The sequence below is a fragment of the Sciurus vulgaris genome (genome assembly GCF_902686455.1).
Source record: "Sciurus vulgaris genome assembly, chromosome: 11".
NCBI classification, from domain to species: Eukaryota; Metazoa; Chordata; class Mammalia; order Rodentia; family Sciuridae; genus Sciurus; species Sciurus vulgaris.
The window spans coordinates 115,514,291-115,530,717 of NC_136472.1; the positions used below are offsets into that span (position 1 = coordinate 115,514,291).

General features: G+C 50.8%; 1 protein-coding gene across 10 annotated transcripts in view; it reads left to right on the forward strand.

Annotated features, from left to right (window-relative positions):
- GRIK4 (glutamate ionotropic receptor kainate type subunit 4) overlaps positions 1-16,427 on the forward strand; it is a 410,374-nt gene that overhangs the window by 75,582 nt on the left and 318,365 nt on the right. For 2 of the 10 annotated variants that reach the window (XM_079103140.1, XM_079103146.1), the window contains exon 1: positions 5,518-5,801. The exons of 7 other annotated variants lie outside the window; for them this stretch is intronic. The gene's annotated coding sequence lies outside the window, so the exon portion shown is untranslated. Of the gene's footprint in view, positions 1-5,517; positions 5,802-9,397; positions 9,421-16,427 lie in introns of those variants that run through there. One more of the 10 variants, XM_079103139.1, reaches the window with a different exon arrangement.

Below are 16,427 nucleotides of genomic sequence, written 5' to 3' on the forward strand. Positions count from 1 at the left end.
GTCCCCTGGAGACTGATGCGCTGTCAGTCTTCATGGGTCCTTTTAGAAACCCGTTTAGAAACTCCCTTTTAGAAATGGGAGTAAAAGGTCTTAGAGGGTGGTGGTTGCCCCCCACATCTTAATAAAAGTGGTTTTCCTGCAAATTAAACTAATGTCAAGTAAGTTCCAGAAGCAGGGCCCCAGGTTTACCTGGGAAGTGGAGTTTCTGCTCTCAAGGCTCCTAGGAAGGCCCACCTGGCTCTTGTTCTCCTTGATCAGACGGCTGAGGAGGGCTGCTGGTCTTCCTTCTGCCCCTGCGGTCAGGGCTGGAGGAGATACTGTTCATGAGTGCCAGCCAGGGGACTCCTCCCCACACACCCGGCCAAGAGGGTCTTCAAGGGTCCTGGGAGCCCTGACATTACAGATGGCATTTTGAATGTGTGTAGCCAGTAAAATCAGAGTGGGTGAATCTGTAGCTTTCTTCAGATTCCCAGAGAAGCTGGTGACCCTGAGAACACTAAGAACTCACAGGACTAGTTCTGTCCCCTCACTTTGGACAAGTAGAAACTTAAGCCCCAGACAGGGCAAGGGACTTGATTCAAATCACACAGTGTGTTAGTGGCTTTTTGTTAAAATATCAAATGCCCATGTTTCAGAGGAGGGGGCCATTCTGGGCGGGGTGGGGGAGCTTTTTCCCGTTCGCTGGAGATTTGCAAGCAGCTTGTCTCTTAATTGACGGTGGTTTTTTTGTTGTTGTTTGTGTTTTTTTTTTTTTTTTTTTTTTAAGTTGGAATCACTCCCAGAACTAAAGGGCTGAGATGAGCAAAATAAATAAGGAATAAACAGGCTCCGCGTGCGGGGGAGGGGGGAGGGGGGAGTGGCTGAGTTGGGCGAAACTGACTCGAATGGGAGAAAGCAAAGCTGCCGGTCTGGTCTGTGGGCCTCGTCCAGGCTAATGAGATGAAAAAAGAGCAGCTTAAGTGATAAAGTGCCGGCCAGAGTTCCCATATTTTGTTTCTGGTACCTTGGAGCCCGGGGTCTGCCCTTCTCTAGGCAGGATTGATGCACCTCCCTCACTGGGCACCTGGCAGCCTCGTCTTTGAGTTCCCCTAGGTCCCTCTCAGGTACCAGCCAGTACCGGCCTCTGCTCCTCCCCTTTCACCCAGGAGCTCCTTACCTTTCTAGCTTGCACCACTTATGGTATTGATCCCAGAGCCTCGGGAGCCAGCCCCACAAGGATGGTCCCCACCTTCTTTTTGTCACCTTCGGTCAGCCATAGCACCCCTTCTCCAATTTCTCAGAACCAGGAAGATATTGGAAACGTCCTTTTGCTGTTCTCCACCGATGGGGTTTTTGCTTCCTGGGGGCACTCTCCATTTAGCTTAGTAGATAAAATGGAGCGCTATAGGAATTGATTGCCACCCGCTGGCTCCTTGCGGGCCCAGCAGCCTGTTCAGGGGGCACTGGGCCCTTCATAGGAGTGGGTGTTTGGCCATCTGGGGACCTGCCTGAAGAGGAAGGAAGGAAAGAGCTGGCTTGGCTCTCGCAGACATCCCGGCAGGCCGTCCTCATCATAGCCCACTGGGGTGTGGGCATGGGCAGATAGCCGGGTTTGCAGATGAGGAAACAGGTTCAGAGAAGTGAGGAGCATGCCGCAGTGTTGATAGGCTGTGAGCAGAGCTGTCGGACTCAGCCCATGGTCCCGGTCGAAGGTTTGGCAGTGTGTGGGGCATTGTCTTGCCCTCTCTTCTCAACTGCCTTTTCATTTCTATCTGATTAATACTAGAAGGTATATCCATCATGCTCAGCATCAGCTCTGACAATAGAGGCCTGGAGGCAGACAGGAGGAGGAAGGCTGAGCGTGATTTGCGAAGTGGAATCTCCAGAGCTGAGCTCCCCCTGGGTAGCTGCATCTTCCTGGCAGACGGGCCCTGTGCAGAAATGCTGTTGTTTTGTTTTGCTTGGAAATGACTTTGAACACCTGTAGGCAGGGCAGGCGTTTTCCAGCAGTGCCACAGGCCCGCCTCTCCCCGGCACCGCGCACCTGCTAGATCACACTTATTTTATTGGCTTGCTTGGTTCCAGAGCATGAGTCTTCACATCTCCCCCGGATTCTGCTTTCGGTGATATCAGGTTGGTTGCTTGACACTGACTTTCTTGGGTGTATTCACACTATGGAAATCAGCAAACACTAATCAGAGCTTTTTATTTATTTAATTAGTTTAGTTTTTGAAAGGCGGTTAGCTCTCTGCTGAAGGCCTCTCCAATTTGTTCAAGGCATGTTCGCCCAGGCAGGTTGATTTAATTCAATCTCTTTTACTTCTCATAACACTGAGCTTGTCAGAAAGATAAAGAAGCACGTGCTGGGACGTAGGGCACAAAGAGCTTAGGTTCAAAGACAAGTCCTTTGCCTTCAAGCTCAGTGCTCCTTGATGCTTAGCTCCTTGGTTCTCAACTGGGGAGGGTTGCCCTCCAGGAGACTTTAGGTGAGGTTTGAAGATGTCTTTGGTTGTTCCACTTGGAGGTGGCATCTAGGTAGAGGTCAGGGATGCTGCTGAATATCCTACAGTGTGCAGGACAGTCCTCTTAGTGACGAATGATCTGGCCCCAAATGTCAGCAGTGTCAGGGTTGAGGAGCTCTGGCTGGTGGCATTGCCTCCTACCACTTCCCTTCTTTTCCTGCTCAGTAGGAGATAAAAATCAAGGCAGTGTCCATCCTGGTTAGGAAGTAGGGCACAGAGTTTGGCAAGAGCCAATTGCTCAATGGGTTTCAGGATGAACTGGTGGGCAGGATTCAGCTGTGACTGAACTTGTGCCTAGACCTGAGAGGTCAAAATAAGGCAGGAGAGAACCACAGTCACCCCCAAGCAGAGGGAACTGTGACCTGAAGCCAAATAAGGACTTGGGAAGATTTTATGAGATAGAGAGAAGGGTGTGGGGGGGTGATCAAAAGAAAGATCCCCTGTTCTGGGAAGGGGCCATCTGGTCTCTCCTCATCCTTAAGTCAGAGCTGGGGAAAATGCATACAGTCAAGGTCTCGGGGAGAGGTTTGGAGCGCAGCCTCAGGGAGTGCTCCCAGATCTGCCTCATCACAGAAATCATCCAGGGGGTTTTAGTGAGGAAGAAATATGCATATGGTCAGATCCTACCCCAGACTTAATTGGAATGGCCAGGAGTGGGGCCAGCACTTGGAATTTTTAACAGTTCCCAAATGATATTGATGACCAGCCAAGTTTGGGAACCCCTGGGGTGGATGAACATGTTATTTGTCAGTGAGGGCTGTCACTTGCTGAGTGTTTGAAGGAGGCTGGGAATCAACGCCCATTCATGCAGCAAAGTGTTTGAAGACTTGCCACATGCCAGGCAGCGGTCTGGGCTCACAGCAGGAGGCTGGGCAGGTCTCCTGCCCTCTCAGAGCCAACAAAATAGGGTTAGGCTCAGGTGACTAAATCCCTTGGAGCCCTGTTTCCCTCATCCATTACATAAGAGGAATAATCCTTAGAGCGCAAGGTGTTTATGAGGATTACCTAAAGAGCAATGCGAGAACTGTAGCAAGTTCCTGGCTTCACAGCTGGGCCTGTGAGTTCTATGGCTGCCTGTTGTTCATGGCTGCCTTTTGGGGGTGAGGACTTGCTTGGAATGGAACCCAGGGCCTCCCATAAGCTAGGCAAGGCTCTACTACTGAGCCACACACCATCCCTGTCCACAGTTCTTGCTCCAAGTTCCTTTCAGTTTCTTACTGTTCCCGTTCCATGTGTGCTGCAGGTTCACCCTGTGTGCCAGGCTCTGAAGGTTATTGAATCAAGGGAGACCCTCTCCTCCTCCTCTCCTCCTCCTCCTCCTCCTCCCCCTCCTCCCCCCTCCCCCCTCCCCCCTCCCCCCCTCCTCCTCCCCCCTCCCCTCCTCCTCCCCCTCTTCCTCCCTCTTCCTCCTCAGAGAGCTTGCAGTGTGGTGGAGCTGGCTGTGGAGGCCCCAGGTCTTCAGTGTATAGACATGAGGTCATGCTGTGTGTGGAGCGTGGTCCAGAGCAGGGCGAGGAAGCAGGGTTCCAAAGGATTCTGCAGGATGAACACTGTTCGCCAGGTGGGCAAAGTGGTAAAGGCTTGTAGGCAGCTGGGACAGATGTGCAAAGGCTAAAGATGGAGACAGCGTGTCCAGGGTCTCTGTACTGCTCCCCCTGGAGTCTCAGGGTCTTGGTTTTGCCCTCTTTCCATCCTCCTCCTCTCCTAAGGCAAGGCACACATCAGGTGCACACACTTGAAGAAGTTCATCTGCTTGGTGCTTGATTTATCCTTCAAACCTTCAGTAACTGATTTCCAGTCTCATAAAATATTAAATACATCCATATATTGAATATCACATTTTGATATGTTTTCACGCCTCATTTGCCACCGAAGTCAAGGACAGATTCACATTTTTCATGGCACGGGGCCCAGATTTGTCCTCGCACAGTGTTTTATGATATCCCCTCACTCCACCCCTCCATGGCAGACCCACATTCCTTGGAGTCTCACTTGAGCAGCCGCGTTGACAGCCCACTTGGCATGGACGTGGCAAGCCCAGGGCAGAAAGGCCACATACATCATTCCCCAGGAGAGTTATTTACATAGTACTGTAAACATTTGTGGAAGGACAAGGTCTCCAGATCCCCCACCAGACAGTGGCAGAGCAGAAGGCCTGGAGGACGAGCTGCCCAGTGTGGAGCTGGGAGCCGCTTGTTGGGACTGGGGTTGGAGGACTCCAGAGGGGCCCGATGGAGGTTAGTATAGACAGGAGACTAGGGCAGGTCACAAAGGGTCTTAGAAGCACAAGGATAAAGTGGGCTGTGTTCCGCACATAGTGGGCGAGTGCTGTGACCCAATGTGTGATTAGGAGTAGGGCAGCACCAGAGGCTGGGAAGCCAGCTGGCCAGGTGAGAGGCAGGGGGACCAGTCAGAACTGACTTGGTTGTCCAGGTGATAAAGGATGAGGGCTGAACATGGTTGCAGGAAAAGGACACATATGGGCAGGCTCTTACCCTGAGTTCCCCCAAAAGTGTCCTCTGAGAAAGGTTTCTGGCTGTACGAGGTTTAGTTGCGGGATAATTACAGGAAACGCCACTGGCAGAGTGAGGTCAGGAAGGGAATGCAGCCACTGCCAAGTGGAGACTCACTTTGTGGACACGTGGCCTCAACTCCCTTAGGTCTCTGGGAGATAGTAGGGGACGGGCCTCTGGGGTGTCCCAGGCACAGGAGCAGGAAGCTGCTACTTATCTAGTTTCCATCGTCACTGGCTGAGGGGGGCTTCCACATCAGCACCACAGCCCGTGGCTCTGCAGGAGGCCAAGGAGAAGCTCTAAGGTGCTTGCACTTGGGTGGGGATGGGGGCATCTTTAAGGGAGGAGGAGTCCCGGTTGATTCCTAACATAACTGGTTGGAAGTGATGCCATTCAAAGAGAGTTTGGGAGAGTAGCCATTTGGGGGCAGAAAGGGAGATGATTCAGCTTGACCACACTGGTTGGGGTGCCTATATACAGCCACATGGAAACATCCAGTAGGGAACTAATTGGTGAGATGTGGAATCCAGGAGAGGGACGTGGGTGTGAGCTCCGGGCCTCTCTTGGGTAGAGAGGCAGCCAAGGCCATGGACTCAGATGACGCCACTTATATTCATGTAGGAAGAGCAGAGAGCACCTGACAGCAAAGAGCTGGAAGCACGAGCCCTCATGGAACAGACTGAGGAATAAACCCCGGAAGTCAACTGAGGAATAACCAGGAAGTTGGAAGGAAAAACACCAGCTTGAGACCCCAGACACTGAGGAGGAGGGCACCGGGAAAGAGCAGGTGACAAATGCCAGGTGCTGCTGAGAGAGGGGTCAGGTCCAGTGAGGATGAAAGAGTGTCTTCCGGGCAGTGAGGAGGTCACAGGGCCTCCAAGGGGAGCATTTTCAGTTAAGCGGTGGGAGCAGAAGCCGGAGAGCACAGGCAGCTGTATGAGGCTCTGGAGCACGGAAGTGTCAAGGTCAAAGTGGCATTTTAGATCATTCTGGAATGGGTGTGCAAGGTGGGAGGGAGGAGAAGCTGAGGTCGGGGAGGCCAGCGAGCAGGCTGCTGCAGGCTCTGCTGCCTGGAATGCAGCACTGGGCCGAGTGGAGAGCAGGCTGAGAGGCAGGTTGCAGGAACCTTGCTTGGGGCTCCAGAGCACCGGGCCAAGGGGGCGTGTTTACATAGGCTTCGGGGCCAGCTCTCCGGTCACACTCTGCAGGGAGCGTGCACGCATATGTGCAGTCTGTATGTGTGCTCCAGTGCCAAATGCTACCCTAAGTCACGTGGGTGGTCTCTGCCCCTCCCGCTACTGAGAGTGACCTTGGTAGTGACCCTAACCCCTCCAGGGCTTCTCCCCATTGTGGAGGAAGCTATGACCCTCCTCATAAATTGCAAGACTTGGGAAATGATGCATTTCAAAGTGTTGCATGACTTGGCTTGAACCAGGTGGATTTTTAACTATGGGCCAAATTACTAGCAGGGCCGGCATCTGGGGAGGCCCCTGAGGAACTCCCTAATGCTGTCCCTACTGCTCTGTCCTGCTGCTCTGCCCCGCCAGGCCTTGAGCCCCCAGCCTCCCGCTTCTGGAAATGCCCATATGTGCTGACCTTGGATGCTTCCATCTCAAGGTGGACAGGCCTGGCTGGATGGCAGCCTGTGGACAAAAAAGTGACCTGCCAGCAGGAGTCTTTTCTTCTCTTTCCTCTTCAATTCAGAGTTGGTCTGCAACCCACTGGCAGGGAGATTATTGAATCTGATTTGCTGAAACACAATAGCAGATTGATTTTGTAGCCACCAGCGCCTGTAACAAATTCCAAGTGAAGTTTGGATAGCACGATTGTGGGGTAATGACATTTTAATTACGTGTCATATTTAGTCTGGTTTGAATTGGAGTCCTGGGGTTGAGGCCCAACCCTGAGTGCTCCTGACTCCTCCTTCCTTCTTCAGCTGGTCCTGGTTGCCCCCTCTTAGAGATGGCACTTCCTCACCTAGGCCGCCACCTCAGGGGTTTTGGTGTGAGCTGTAAGGCTGGATTTAAGCACAGCTGACTTTGCAGCAAATTCAGATTTTTCCTTCTTTCCTATGTATCCTGAAGCTGTCCCTGCCTTTGTCTTTCCCTCCCTGCTTCCCCTTGTTCCACTCTCTGTACTTTTGCATTGACCTGGCTTCTACGCCCTCTTCTACATTCAGTGTTCTCTTCCTTTCTTTCCTTGGTTCTCTCCACTAACCAGCTGTGTGAACTTGGGCAAGTCACTTACCCCCTCTGAGTCCCAGTCTTTTCATAATGAGGGATGGAGATCAATTGATCTCTATGGTCCTTTGGTATAAAATTGGTTCCTCCTTAGATCCATCCCTCTTTCCCTCTCACCTGCCGCCTTCTCCCTTTCACTTCCTGGCCTCAACTGTGTTTTTATGGCCAGTCTGCACTGGGACCAGGCAGCAGTTCTGAGTGCCCTCCATAGGAAGGGTGGAGGCCCAGGCCCCCTTTTATGATCCCTGAACCTTCCAAAGGAGATGGATTTAGTGAGGAGCCAATTCGCTCCCCTCCCCCAGAACAGCCAAGTAATTGAAGAAAACATGAATGTTAATGATGCATTTAGCATTTGGAAGTTAGAGGGGTGATTAATATGTTGTAAGTTGTATATTAACACCTTCACAGTGGCATAATGAAGACAAAATATACACTCAGAGATGAGATTGTTTATTCTTGTGTGTAGCGCTCCTGGTTGCCAGCCCTCAGCCTCCGACACTCCGTGCAGCTATGCGTGTGGTGGGAGGGGCAGGTTCTGGCTTCGTGGTCCCTGCTGATGTGCTCTCTCCTGTCTTGGGTTGGCCCAGGCAGCTGGAGAGGAGGATGGAGAGCACAGTGGGGCAAGGACTTGGAGTCCTGAGGGGTCCGATGGTGAGCGACTGTCATTTAGGAGTAAGCAGGCAAAGAAGACAAGGCAGCTTGTTCTTTGTGGTCTAGGGGGCTGAGTTTCAGAGGTGCACGGGGGCAGGGGTGTGTGAAATGAAGGCAGGACCAAGGAGACCGGCAACCTCAGCAGGGTCTTCAGCTTCAGGAACTGGAGATTGGCTCAGGGGTGGCCCCTTGGCTCTGGGCAGGTCTCCTCTCCCAGCATGCCATGGGGGATCCTTGCTGCAGGTTATGCCTGGCCGGTGGGCCTGGGCCCAAGCAGGGCCTGCTGATTGGAAACTCTGAGCCCGTCCTACCGCCATCTGTGCTCACTGAGGTCACGTAGTCTAGAACCTCAGGGTCACAGAATGTCAGGGCAGGAAGAACCTTGAAAGCACATCCAGACCCAGAATTGTCATTTTCAATTGGAAACTGAGGCCCAGTGAGTGGAAGAGACACTGATTTGGGCTGACAACTTGAGGCAGAGGCAGGAGCAGGTTGGCTTTCTTCTCTTCTCAGGGACTCAGATTGGGATGCTGAAAGTTGGGTACTCCCTTGGCTCTGTTGTCCAGGAGGCCACTGAGGAACTCAACCAAGTGTTCCAAAATGTGGAACAGAGATGGATGGGGACAGGTTCAAATCCCAGCTCCATCTTTCTAGACCTTAGTCTCACTCTTTGTCAAACAGGAATAACATTTTCTATAATATAGTTAGGATCACTTATATCCTAGACAATACGCACATCCCAAAATGATTAGAATTGACATGTTTGTGTGTGTGTGTGTGTGTGTGTGTGTGTGTGCGTGCGCGCGCGCGCGCGCGCGTAATACCAAGTGTTGTTTCTGGCACAAAACAGGTAGATACTCAAAGATGATGGTACTGAGAGTGTATTATAATTGTTATTCCTGTTCTCATCATTATTTTTCTTGCCTTTATTTTATATATTTATTTTTATGTGAGGATTGAACCCGTGTGCTAGGTAAGCACTCTACCATGAGCTACAGCCCAGCCCTGTTCTCATCATTATTTAGTCTCATGGTCACAGCCTGAACACCTGTCTCCTACCTGTTTTCAGGACTCAGCTTAGTCCCCACCTGCTCTGGGCATGTTCTCTCACTGCCCACTGCCCTGGCGGGTTCCTCACGTTCTGTACTGTTGGGTACTCCCCTGTGGCTATTGCTGCTGAGACTCTGCCTCTCTCCCCCATCTGACTCTTGAGCTCAGTGAGGCCAGAACTGTGCCTCCTCCTCCTTGGGGGCCTGGGTGCCAGCACTTGGTAAATGTTTGTGGACCATGTGCTCTAACTGCAGCGTGTGAATGCTTCCTGGAACAAAGCCAGGGGGTGTGAACGTAGGCAGCTTCTCCTTTCCAAGATCAGTCTGAGTTCTTTTGTGTAGCACAGAGAACATTATGCCTTAGGTTTACCATATCCCTTCCCAGTACTGGGGTGTCTGTGACTGGCTTGCCTCCTTCTAGGAACAATTATAACTTGAGTCCTAATGCTTCTAGAAGCCTTCCATGGTAAGTCCATCTTTTCTCTGTTGCTACCATGGTTCTCGCTTCATTCTCCTAACATGCTTGTCCTAGTCGCTTGCTTATGTGACCTACTTCCTGGTATGTTCTTTGTGAATGGACCCCATGTTGATCCCTGTTGGACACCTCGCTTCCTTGTGAACTTCCACAGTGTCCACATACAGTACATTTTACTATGGGTAGAGCCCAAATGGTATTTTGCTAACTTAATGAATGAATGAATGATTTCATACTCTATTTGTAATGTAGAAGCCTACTTAGTTGTTATCTCATTAAACTAACTTTCCTGATTATCTATTCTAAGTTCCAGGAAACCAAGGATTTTACTTACTATTTCTGTGTCCTTGTAGTACTGGGCAAGTAATGTTTAATGGGTAATTAATTATTGATTGATTTTCTCAAATTTCCTATCCTATTAAGACTTTTGAAGCAAAAAAAAAAAAAAAAAAATCTTATTAGCCTTCTTAAGAAGTTCCAACATTTGGAAGAATTAACTAAGCCTGAGTCCCTGCAATGAAGTATATAGCATGTGGGATTCCATATCTTGAGTGGAAATCCTGAGGTTTTCTGATCACTTCCTGACAGGCACTGATTACTTTAATGAAGGCAACAGATCTGAGTTAAAGGGAATTATTAGACTTGACAATTGAAGTTGTAAATGTAGTCCTCGTTAACAATCTGATTAATTTCTGAGCTGCCTTATGGTGGATGGTAACTGGTTTTGGGGCTTTGTGACAGAAAGAGAGAAAGCAAGCCTCTGCTCATTCTGGGCCAGGCTGAGACCACATGAGGGCTCTTAGCCCCCGTCACGTGTGTGGTCCTGTGTAAGGGGGGCCGTTGGGGAGGGCAGATGCGTCATGGGCACATGATGTGATGTGGATTGGAGTGTTTATGTGAGAAAAAAAATTCCGACCAATTTGTTTGATGGTGAGTGGGGTCTGTGTGTGAGTAGTGATGAGTTTGGGAGAGGCAGTTGGGGACTAGAGGGCTGGTCTCTGTGGTGGCATCTTGGACAGTGAAAATAATGAGGATGATAGCAACATGTGTCTGTAGTGTGATTAGAGAGTTGCACCCTGGGTTGGAGAGACCTAAGTTTGTCACTGAGCTCACCAGGCCCTTGCTCACTGACCTGGGGTAAGTTGTTTCCATTGTTCGTTCGCCCCTTGTGTGGGGTATCATGGTAACTACCTCCCTGCACTTCTACCGGGAGAGGTGGCCCCCCTGCAAGGGACTTGAACCCTAGTCTTACCCTTTGCTTTCCACACTATGCAGCTGAGGGAAAGGGGGCTACCTGTTTCTTAGCTGATGTTGGTTAGCGCTTTGGAGATGCAGAGCTTGCCATGAGGGCGTGTGCCCGTCACCTGTGTGAATGTGAAGCATGAGGCAGACAGAACTGGCAGAACTGAGCAGGAGGGCATGGCAGCACACACAGTGTGTGTGTGTGTGTGTGTGTGTGTGTGTACATGCACATGCATGCAGAAATGATGGGTAGGGATCAATGCATCATTTGGGGGCTTGGAGGAGATGCCCACCATGTCTTTCCGTCCCAGAAGTGTTGTGAGTCTATCTGTGGCTAAAGGTGACTCAGGTCCTGGCAGGAGGGATACTGAGTTCTGAAGTAGCACCTGTGTGGTCCAAGGGGAGGATTTTTGAGCCTGCAGGCAGGTGTGGCTGAGCTTTCTGCACATGGCCCTGCTCCTTGTCTCAGGGTGCCTGTAGCAATTAAAATTGTTCTGTTAATCCTTCTGGCAAAGTTGCCAGTCCCTCTGCAGCCTAGAACTGGGGGCTCTGTGAACTCGGAGACACTCTGTTCTGTTTTGACTCTGCAACACACAATCTGTTTTCTCCCAGGAGTTGTTTGAGCCTTGGGTTGTCAATCATTCGCCCTCGCCTCTATTCCCTCCTCTCCACGAGCAGGCTGTGCCCATGTCCTGGCCAGCTGTACACCTTCCCTCCTTGTGGTGATGGGTACAGGCCCTCAGTGCAGGGACTGGCCCGCACCCCATGCTCCCCCAGAAACAGGCCTGCAGTGAAGATCTAAGCACAAGTATTACTTGGGTGAGCAAGAGAGGTGGTTGTGGTTTTTCAAAGTCCAATCATGTGCTACAGAGGAACAGAGAAGTGAGACAGGGTAAGGAAGGAAATAATAATGCAGAAGACCACATCGCTATGCACGACCAGGGTCAGTCCCACTGGAGGACAGTGGGAGAGGAGTAGAGCAGCCAAAGGCAGGTCTTCCCATTGGCTTCTGACCGAGTTGCCCCACTTGGGGCCTGCTCTGAGTACATGGGCTGCACAGGCTCCAGAGACCAGGGAGTTCTCAGGTGAGCCGCAGGTGCCTGCAGCTGGATGCCATTGCTCAGTGAGTGAGAGGGAATATGGGCTTCTCCATCCACTCTGAGCCTGCCTGTAGGTAAGGGCAGCTCCTGTGGCCATAGCCCCACTTCCATTGGATGCCAACTGCCCTCCAGGTTCTAGAAGCAGCTGTGCAATTTTTTACTTCTGGAAGATATTGGTAGTGATCTGACTTATTAAAACCACCAGTATGCATTTATTGTGAATTTTTGAGTGCCAAGTCCAATGCTGAATGCTTCTCCTGAATATCCCATATTTGTCCTCTTGACATCTTGGTATTATTTTTATTTTTCATTTGAGGCAACTGAGGCAGAGTGCTTGAGGGATTTGCCCCAGTTTACACAGCTTGGAAGAGGCAGATGGGTGACCCTCAGCAGGTCCCTACCCACTACTGTCCCAGCTCTCCTGTAGGATCACAGGATCCTGGTACTTGGTTATACCAAATGACATTTCACAAGACACAGAGCTGCTTGGGTGGGCTACTTCTGTGGGCCTTCTATGTCTAAAGACACCAAACAAGATTCCATCTATCTATAAACCTGTTAGCTACTCCCCTGGATGGTGGATTGATGGGGACCTGGGCCTCTTTGAATAAAAATTGCCTTAAAGTCAGGCTCTGAGGAACATTCCAGCCTCTGGCCTTTTGATGACTTTGTCTCTGTCTGTCTGGCAGGACTGCTCTCCTTAGTTCCAGGAAGCCTGGCCATGCCAGCTCCTGCTTGTCACTCTCTTTGTTCCAGGGAGCCCCTGGAGACCTTGCAGTAGCACACTCTACCTGTTGGGCCTGGCTGGTGTGCGCCCTGCCCCCGTACCTGGTGCAGCAGCTTTGCCATCAGACTTTGTGATGGCAGTCATGGGTGGCGGATCCCAGGGTCCTCTTTAACTGGGTGCTTGGTTTCCATTGCAGACTTACAGCTGAAGAGCCCCAGGAAGGCGTGTCAGGAGACCTTGATTTAAGTTTCATGAATTGATTCTGTTCTCATTCCTCTCTCCTCTGGGCCTTGTTTATTATTTGCTAAGAAAGGGAACTATTATCCCCTCCTGCCCCCAAATCACAGGAGCTGGGAGATGCAGGGATGGCGTTACAGAGAGGACAGAGGACTACAACTGATCCCAGAGGCAGATCCCCTGGGGACTGATTGTTCACCTGCTGACAGTTTAAGCACCCAGTGTCCATTCTAGTTGTCCTGAATACCTTGGATCCTGCCAGTCCAAGGAGCTTCAGACAGTTGCTGCCCTCAGATCTCCATGGTGATGGGGAGTGGGGGACAGGGAGGAACATGGGGATCTGTGCATGGTGGGATGGGGAAGAAGACTGTGGCCTCTGCCAGATTTGAGCCTTTGGAGTCTGGGCCAGCCCCGGGGGCTTACGGGTCTATGCGGTGGGCCAGGTCATGATGGATTTTGACTCCTTAGTGTCTCAGTCAATAATCCCTTCACTAAGGGATCGCCAGGTACATCTTAGCTGGAGCTTAGTCATAAAGACAGCAGCACAAAATGGAGCTTTTATAAGGGGGTCCCAAGGAAGGGCCCACTGGGTCCCTCTTTCAAATTGGCCACAACAAGACATGGCCCTTAAGGAGCCATTGTTAGTACTCTCATCAGTTGGAAACTGGTTACTGTGGCCCAGGAGATTTGACCCTGATCTGTTCAGTGGGGTGGAAAGTAGGAGGTTGGCCCCATAGTGCCTCAGGCAGAGGGCACGGGGCTCAGTTAGATGTGCCTGGTCTGCTTTACCCGTCTGCCAGCGGGTACTCAGTCCATGGCTCTTTGGTCATATCCTGTTTTCCCTGAGAAGAAAGCAGTACAGACGTAGCACCCACTGTGTGCCAGGCTCTGTACTGATGGACTCTGGAGTATTCAAAGGCAAAGAAGACAGATTCCCTTGAGGGGCATAGAACCTATGAGCAGAGACAGTTGCATACGTGAAAAGTTCCAGGCATCTACAGAAGATCAGTACAGGAGAGGAGAGAGTGTCCCAGGCTGAGAGGTAGTTGGAAATTGCCCAGAGGAGGACTGGCCAGGATAAAAAGCAGGAGGTGGGGTTTCTTTCTAGGGAGATTGCCCAGGCATAAGTGTGGTGGCCTGAACACGTCCCTGCCCAGCAAGGATGAGAGAGAGAGGGTGGGTGAGGCTAGATCTGCATGTAGCACCTGGGGACAGTGCCTTTTGGCCCTTGACCAGGAAGGAGGCAGAGTGTGGGGTGGGCAGTGAGTGGAGGGGTGGGAAATGGGCATGCACAAGGCACCAGATTGCCCCAAGAATAGTCAGGAAACCGAAAGTCACCAGTGTGCAGCCAGGTTGAGACCCTGAGGGAGCAGACAGATTTCAGACATGGCAACAGGATGCTCTGATGTTACCAGGTAACCCTCTCTGCTTTGGGCCGTGAACCAGAGAGTGCCCTTTGCACTGGACAAGCTCACGATCTTCTATCACATGGGAGGTTCCAGTGTCCCCTCTGCATGGAACAGTTGTTTGGGCTTTGGCCGTGGGCTTTTCTCAAGGCCCTTCCAGCCTCTGCTGGAATGGTGAGGGAGGGCTCCGGGTGTGGACAGGTGTGACCAGGGCAGAAAGTTCCCTTGACACAGAGGTTCTTGGCTCTCCAGGTCTCCAGAACATTGGGAAAACGTTACATACGTGGAGCCATGTGGTTTTTCTGGGAAAGAATCTAAAACCTTCAGTCAGATTCTCAAAATGGTCTCTTGTCCCCAAGAAGGGGTAACCTCAATAAGCTGGGTGAGAGCAGGGCTATGTCCTCTTTGCTCTTCACTGTATTCCTGAGGTTTGGTTCAGTACCTGGCACCCATCAGGTGCTTAATAACTAATGTTGTATAAGTGGGTGATTCGGAGGACTAATGGTTCATGCATGGGATGAACTTTAATGTAGATATTCACATATCCATGGAGCATTTTTGGCTTCATTTCTTTAATAAATATCTATTAAATGTAATTATGTGCCAGGTACCTAGTATTATTACTTCTTGGCTGTCACTGCCGCCACTGATCTCTCCTGCTTTCGCAAGCCACTGCTTCTTGGGCATACGTGATGTGCCTGGCATTGTGCTGGGTCCTTTGCCACATGATCTCATTCAGTCCTTGCAACCATCCAGTCAAGCAGGTCTCAGTGTCCCTCTTTCACTGACAAGGCTCAGAGAGCAGTTCGGTCACTTGCCAGGATCATGCAGCCAGTGAGTAGAAATGCTGTCTTGCCAGTCCTCTTCTGCCTGACTCCAGATCCTGTATCCTCAGCCATATTTCCTCATCACAGCTGGGTGGCTCAGTGCTGAGAGCAAGGGCTCCTCTATCCTTGTCCAGCTTCTGCAGGCTGACCGAGTCCTCTCTGGCTGGGAGAGACCATGGAGCATCATCTTCAAACTCTAAGCTCAAAGGCCCTGTCAAGTAGGAGAGGAACACAGTCACTCGGAGTCTTGGTGAGGTTGGGAAACAGCTGGGGGTGGACCAGATGGGTCTGGAGGATGGTAGTGATTCTGGGATCCATCTCCCCAGCTAACCCTTTCATGTGGCCATTTTCTTGTCTGTGCTCAGCCGATTGTCTGCAGTTCTGCAGGCCCCGCTGCTTGAGAGGATCAGGGGATCAGGCACTTGGAGCTGTCAGGGAGAAATATTGGAATCATTTGAACAGGTAATCATAGGCTATCGTAAGCTTGTTTAGTGCTAGGAAAGCTCACAGCCTAGAAACCCCTCCCAGATAATCAATGGCACTGCATCTAACGGATTTCCTGTGCGGAGACACAAGAAGGCTTCCTCAGAGCTCTGGCAGTGGGGCAAGGGTCTGGACTATCAGAAGGCCAGACGGAGTGGTGGTCATGACCTCTCAGGAGCAAATGAGAGTCTGTGCAGGGTTGTAGCTAACATGCCTATGCTCTTGCCTTAGACTGGGTGTTCAAAGACTGTGTTCTGGTACCATCTCATTCATTCATGACTTAGGTTTGGTGTGTTGTCAACTTTCTGTTACTATAACAAAATACCTGAGGTGATCAACTTTTAAAAAGGAAAGATTTATTCTGGTTCACAACTTCAGAAGTTTCAGTCTATGACCCATTTGCCCTGTTACTTTGGGCCTGTGGCAGCATATTGCAGCTGGAGTGTGTAGTGGAGCAAAGTTTCCTTGGACTCATAGTTGGGACACCAAGAGAGGAAGAGGAAGCGACTGGGGTCCCTATATCCTCTTCAAGGGCATGCCCCCAATGTCTGGAAGACCTCCCATTAGGTCTCACTTCTTAAAGTTTCCACCACCTCCCAACGATGCCACAGTTTGGGGACCAAGCCTCTAACACAGGAGACTTTGGTGGACACTTATCCAACTACTTGGCCAAGTTGTTCTTTGGGCCTCATTTTCCTCTCCTCTAAAGTGAAGGAAGTCAGGCTGGAGTTGTGGCTCAGTGGTAGAGTGCTCGCCTAGCACGTGTGAGACATTGGGTTTGATCCTCAGCACCACGTAAAAAAATAAAATGAAATGAAGGAAGTTATCTGCATGATTTTAGTCAGTTCTGACATTTGGGAATTCCGTACTCCTTAGAGACTGCAGTTGGAGTAGCAGGCCAAAGGGTCTGAGTCATTCTTAACGTGGGTGTGGGGTGTTGCTTGTGTTTGTCTCTATGTATGCCTATTGTTGTTGT